This window comes from Plecotus auritus (genome assembly GCF_963455305.1).
Source record: "Plecotus auritus genome assembly, chromosome: X".
Taxonomy (NCBI): Eukaryota; Metazoa; Chordata; class Mammalia; order Chiroptera; family Vespertilionidae; genus Plecotus; species Plecotus auritus.
Window position 1 is genome coordinate 19690677 of NC_137784.1, and position 6579 is coordinate 19697255.

A 6579-nucleotide genomic window follows, 5' to 3' on the forward strand; every position below is an offset into this window, starting at 1 on the left:
GGTGCAGCCACTTTGGAAAACAGTTTGATAGTTCCTTATAAAGTTAAACACATACTTGCCGCATGACCCAGAAACTCTACTCATATATTTACCTAAATTAAATTATATTCCTGTACTCAGCAATGCAAATGAATGAAATATGATACTTGCATATTTACTGATATTACATGGATAAATGTAAAATGCATGTTGGTAAGTTAAAGAAATAAGACCCCAAAAACTACACTCCATATTTATCCATTTATTTATTTATTTATTTGTTTTTCAAATTTTTATTAAGGTATTATATGTATACATATCTAACATTCTAGAAAATGTAAAACGGTAGGGACAAAAATTGATGAGTGATTGCCAATGGCTGGGGGTGTGGAAGGTGATTAATAAAAAAACACACCCCCAAACCAAATAACCTAAAAAACCAAGCCCAATAATTCCAATCTTGAACCCAGGTTTGCTCGATGCCTAAACTCTTACACTCTTAATAATGATCCTATGATGACATTTTAAAAGTTAATGAAGGAGAGAGAAGAATAAGAGCAATTATTTGCGTAACTCATATTCTAAAAGAACCACTATCCTTGGATTATGTTCTTGGTTCTACAAGTGTGCTACCCAGACCGGCACCATCAGTCACACCTGGGAACTCCTTAGAAACATAAATTCTCAGGCTCATTTCCAAGACCCACTGAATCAGAAGTTCTGTGAATGGGGGTGGATCTAATAATTTGTGTTTGAACAATCCCTCCAGATGATTCTGCTATGCACCAAAGCTTGAGAATGACAGATTTACTTACATTAACTCATTAGCCATCATTATTTCCAACAATGAATGCAAACAAATTGGGTTACTCTCAGTCAACTGACATTAGCATATGCCTATCTATAAAGTCCCTTATGAAATGCCAACTCTTAGTGAAATTTCCCATTCCTTCACGCCACTCCATAATACCTTGTTTATACCTTAATTAAACACACATTTCCTTTCACCTTGTATTATAGTTCATTGCTGACATGTCTGTAACCTTCACTAGAATGCCAGTTCCATGGGGCATGAATTCTCATATTTCAAGTATAATTTGAGTAATGGCAAACCCAACTGGTCATGAAGGTTAAATTTATTGGGAAATGTCAACTTCTAAGGTACATAAAGTTTCAGGCTTGGTTCAAGTAAATCATTTACATTTAGTAGTTGTCATCTTTTCAGACCCATTAAAATGAGGGTGGGGAAGTGGCAGCCATGAAAATATTGGCATTGATCAATGGCCCCAGCTGTTGAGTTCTGAATCCCTCACTGCACTTCCCACAGGTTATTTCTAGCTAGTGATGGTGTGGAACAGGGGTACTAAAGGAAGGGTATTCCTGCAGGTACAGGACAACCTTAATGAACAACTTTGCCTCAAAGACTCCCCATCAACCTTGCTGAAACTTTCTTAAAACTGCACTGCCGTCGCCGAAACTGGTTTGGCTCAGTGGATAGAGCGTCGGCCTGCGGACTGAAAGGTCCCAGGTTCGATTCCGGTCAAGGGCACGTACCTTGATTGCGGGCACATCTCCAGTAGGGGGTGTGCAGGAGGCAGATGATCGATGTTTCTCTCTCATCGATGTTTCTAGCTCTCTATCCCTCTCCTCTCTCTTCCTCTCTGTAAAAAATTAATAAAATATATTTTAAAAAAAAAACTGCACTGCTGTCTAAGACTTTTCCTACCCAACCTCCTTTCCTTCCATCTCTCCTACACAGGGGTCCAAATTTCATTGTGGTCTGATAGCTCTCCAAGCCTCTTTCAGCTCCCTCCCCACTTTCCCTTTCAGCCATTTTCCCTAATAAATCTCTGCCTTGTTTAATCCTGTCTTAGTGTCTGCTTCTCCTAGGATCTTGAACTAACATTAGGGCGATTGTGTCTATTTTTCAAAATTATATTTCATTTTTATTGTTGACATTATTACTGATGTCCCCCACTTCCCCCTTTTGTCCCCCTCCACCCAGACTCCGCCCTCCCTTCTGGCCCTCACCACATTGTTTTCTGTGTCCATGGGCTATGCATATGTGTTCTTTAGCTATGCACTTCACCTGCTTTCATCCAGCTCCCCTCTGACAGCTGTCAGTTTGTACCATGCATCCCATGTCTCTGCTTCTATGTTGTTCATCGGTTTATTTTGTTTATTAGATTCCACATATAAGAGAGATCATATGCTATTTGTCTTTCTCTGACTGGCTTATTTTTCTCCATGTTGATAGTTCCTTATAAATTCATGCCACGTTGCTTTCTATAAGTAATTGTTTTGTTTTTAATGGGTGGACAATGTTACCTGGGTAAATGACCACTTCCCTTTTGCAGATTGGCTGCTAGAAAGTTGAGAACAAAAGGATGACTCTAGGCCCAGCTAGCATGGCTCAGTGGTTGAGTGTTGACCTATGGACCAGGATGTCATGGTTCAATTCTGGTTGCAGGCTCAATCCTCAGTGTGGGGCCTGTAGGAGGCAGCCAGGTGATGATTCTCTCTCATCATTGATGTTTCTGTCTCTCCCTCTCCCTTCCTCTCTGAAATCAATAAAAAAAAATTATTTTTTTAGAAAGAATGATCTATTTCATGAACTAATCAATTTATCTTTAAATTCTGAGTCCACTATTATTTGCAAGGTTTTTTTAATTTGAATTTAATTTAATTATACAGATTTTTTTTCTAAGCTATACAAAATAATGTCTGAAAAAAGCCAGGGTAAAAATATTCCATATAATGGTCAAATATTAAGGGGTGCAGTCAGCTAGCATGTTCAGCTAGTCCCATAGGCTGTATACTCCGTGGTTTGAACTGGATACTCAATGTGAATGCTCCATGTGAAGTTATAATGTTGGTCCTGGGTGGCACGTGCCCAAGTGTAGAAAGAACTTGCTAATGGCAAAGCAAGATAGACATTCAGAAATCCAGTCAAGCAGCCAGTGTAAATGGGAAAGAGTATATAGCTGAATAATGATAACCTTAGTAGAAAATGGGAAGAAGGGCCCCACTCCTCAAAGGTATTACAGGGATCTAGAGAGCTCTTTAGATCCCTGTAATAGTGATCCCACGGTAGAGAGCGCCTGGGAAAGGCCCTTAAGCTGATTGTATGTTTCCAGTGGCGCCTGGCAGAGCCATGCCCTGGAAACATACCTTGCCAGAGGCAGGTGTGTTGTCAGTGTGACCTTTAGCTCAGGCACCAGGAGGTGGATTTCATTATCTAAATCCAGCCAGGCACCAGAAACAAACACAATTATCCGGGCCCACCCAGAAGTGACCATTATAAAGAAGCCACAAGAATGCATGTATTTTCCTTATCTTACACTTTAGTAAAACTTCCTAGTATCTTACTGTATAAAATAAATGCGCTGTATCGGCTCTGGGTCCCTGTCTCTCCATCAGAGGACAGCTGTCCCACCTGGCCCCAGCTTTCCCTACTGTCTTTGTGTCTGTCTCTTTCATTTTCTCAACCCCCAGTTGCCCTTACTCAGGACTCCTGTCCACTCTATAGCTGTGCTGGTCATGGAAAAGAGAGAAATATTTATATCCCACAATGGAGAAAACATAGAAGCCCTGAGTACTAATATGAACTCTTTAGGACAAAAGCAACAGATTAATTTGAAACCAACTGGCATAAGTCAAAAGATTAATGTAATAAGCCTTGTAATCACACTGTACAGAACAGCTTTAGCTGAGGTTCTACCTATATCTTGTTATGAGGAAAAACTTTTCCTCTGCTCTCTTAGGTTCTATCCCTGAGGCCCTACAGATTTAATGAATGAAAAACAGATTAATAGAATAGGCAGACAATTTTTATTAATATTTACATGCATAGGAGTTTAGAGAAAATATGTGAAACTAGACTTAGGGGACTTGTATACCCTTTTAACAAAGAAAAAAGGGTTAGGCTTCAAGGGATGACAAATTATGGGGAAGTGACCAGGAAATGTACAGGCAGACCTTGGAGATATTGCAGGTCCTGTTCCAGACCACCACAATAAAGCAAGTATAGCAATAAAGTGAGTTGTAATCCTTATGCTGGTGGAGGGTCTTGCCTTAAATTTGTTAAAAGTGCAACATCTCTGAAGCACAAAAAGCAAAATGCAATAAAGTGAGGTATGCTAATATGGGGGAAATAATACTATATAATAAAGAGCTAATATGCTAATTAGATCAAGCAGAGGAATGACCGTCCAAACAACCTTCCAGACAAAGCCAGGGCTGCGAGGGCCAGCTGGGGCTGCGAGGGCCTGCCGAGGCAGCCAGGACTGCGAGGACCAAGCCCCTTGCACGAATTTCGTGCATCAGGCTTCACTTAGTGGAAAATAAAATCTATTTTAGTAAGGCGTGTTTATGCAAACTCAACTTGGTGTCAACTCCAGTCTTTGGTGTCTCTCCCTAGTATTGGGGCAGGGAGAGGGAGCACCTTCTTCAGCGGGAACTTCATGCCCTGCTTTTCGAAAGATTTGGGGAGGCAGAGAACTCTTTCTGCATTTGTTGGTTCTCAGTTGCCTTCAGCTCAAAATAACCCTGATGCCAAAGTGGCCTATTTTGGGGTGCTATATGATTGATTGCCTTTAGTTTCAAACAGTGTGAATGAGGCCTTGTAGGATGTACATTTATCAGTTGTCACTCTTGGCTGCTCAGAAAACGAAGAGTCTTTCTAGTTCTAAGGAACCCTTACTCTGTGATTCTCAGTGGGTGAAGTGCTTCTCCCAATAGCAGATGTTTTGAGGTAAAATCTACTCTCTTCCTATCTCCTGGTGGACAGGGAACTGTAATTAACACTCTGATGCTCTCACCAGGATTTTATATCTTGGGCTAGTGATCTGAAGGAAAAAGAGTTTTATCATTTGGTTGCCTGCCATCTAGCTATGGTGGCCGTGTTTTGTGAGAGAAATGGTAAACAAAAACATCAGATACATTTGAAGATCAGATATTTTTCTGCAACATCGCTCAACTCTTTGATTCCTTATTTCCTGAGCATGGTTCTCAGGTTCTCCTCATTGATTCTTTGAGCTATTTTTATCCTTCTAATTAATTTATCCTCTGTTTAATTTTCCAGAAGTGGTTTTAGGTTCATTTAGCCCACCTGGTATAGCTAGTTTCTCTGTATCTATTTGTCATTTCTTCCTCCTACATCTGAAAACCAATAAAACTGTCAGCACCTCCTGGGGCTACATGCTTCCCCGTTCAGGTTCAGCAGGAAAGATGTCTGATTTTCCAAGGAGTTTCATGAATGAATGAACACACAGTTTTGTTTTTTTTCTAGTCTCATATCTTTGGATCAACTTGAGGTCATTTACTAATAGCTAAATGTTAGTTATAAATTTAAAATGCATAGCAGTAGATTTTAGGTTATAATTAAAAAGGGGTTAAAATAAAATCAACTCTTTAAGGGTCAGAGGAACATGTTGTTTCTAAACATGGAGAATGGACCATGAACACAGATGAGGCAGAAGGCCCCAGCTGTCTAATTTATTTTAGCATCAGGGTTTTCATGCCACATAGTTCATTAGGAAGATGAAATGTCTCAAACACCCTGTGTTTCTATTGACATGAAGAGAAGTTGCTTGCATACACCAGCTGTTGATTATTGTCCAGAAATATTAAAATAATACTCCAAAAAGTTTCACTGTCAATATCAAACATTGATGATTGAAGCATCTTATCTATAATAATAAAAGCCTAAGCGACCATCACAACCGAACAGATGACTGAACAGGCTTCGTGGGGTGACCAGGCTGGCAGGGGGGTTAGTAAGGGACAACCAAACGACTGAGCAGCAGGCTGTGTGGGGCAACCAGGCCAGCACGGGGGGCAGTTGGGGGTGGCCAGGCTGGCAGGGGGGCAGTGAGGGGCAATCAGGCAGTCAGGCAGGTGAATGGTTAGAAGCCAGCAGTCCAGGATTGTGAGAGGGATGCCCGACTGCCAGTTTAGGGGATCGGGCCTAAACCGGCAATTGGACATCCCCCGAGGGGTCCCAGATTGGAGAGGGTGCAGGCTGGGCTGAGGGGACCCCCCCCCCTCCATGCACAAATTTCGTGCACCGGGCCTCTAGTTTTTCTTATAAGTGTTAAAAGTGGAAGTAGAATGGCTGGTTGAATGAATGTTGAATTGGCAGAAATCATGGTGTTTATTAGACAGAGTATTCTTGAGTTCCTCTAATACACTGAATTTATTACTTGACTCTTCTGTGTCTTGGCTTCCTCGTCTCTCTCTTTTTTTTTTTTTTTTTTTAATATATTTTATTGATTTTTTACAGAGAGGAAGAGAGAGGGATAGAAAGTTAGAAACATCGATGAGAGAGAGACATCGATCAGCTGCCTCCTGCACGCCCCCTACTGGGGATGTGCCCGCAACCCAGGTACATGCCCTTGACCGGAATCGAACCTGGGACCCTGCAGTCCGCAGGCCGACGCTCTATCCACTGAGCCAAACCGGTTTCGGCTCTCTCTTTTTTTTTTTTTCTAAAAAAATTTAAAAAGAAAATGTCAACTTTAAATTTAAAAAAAAAATTAGAAATTGGAAAAAATGGTGAAGCAAATCAACTCCTAAAAAAGAGGGCTGCATTTTGGTGAT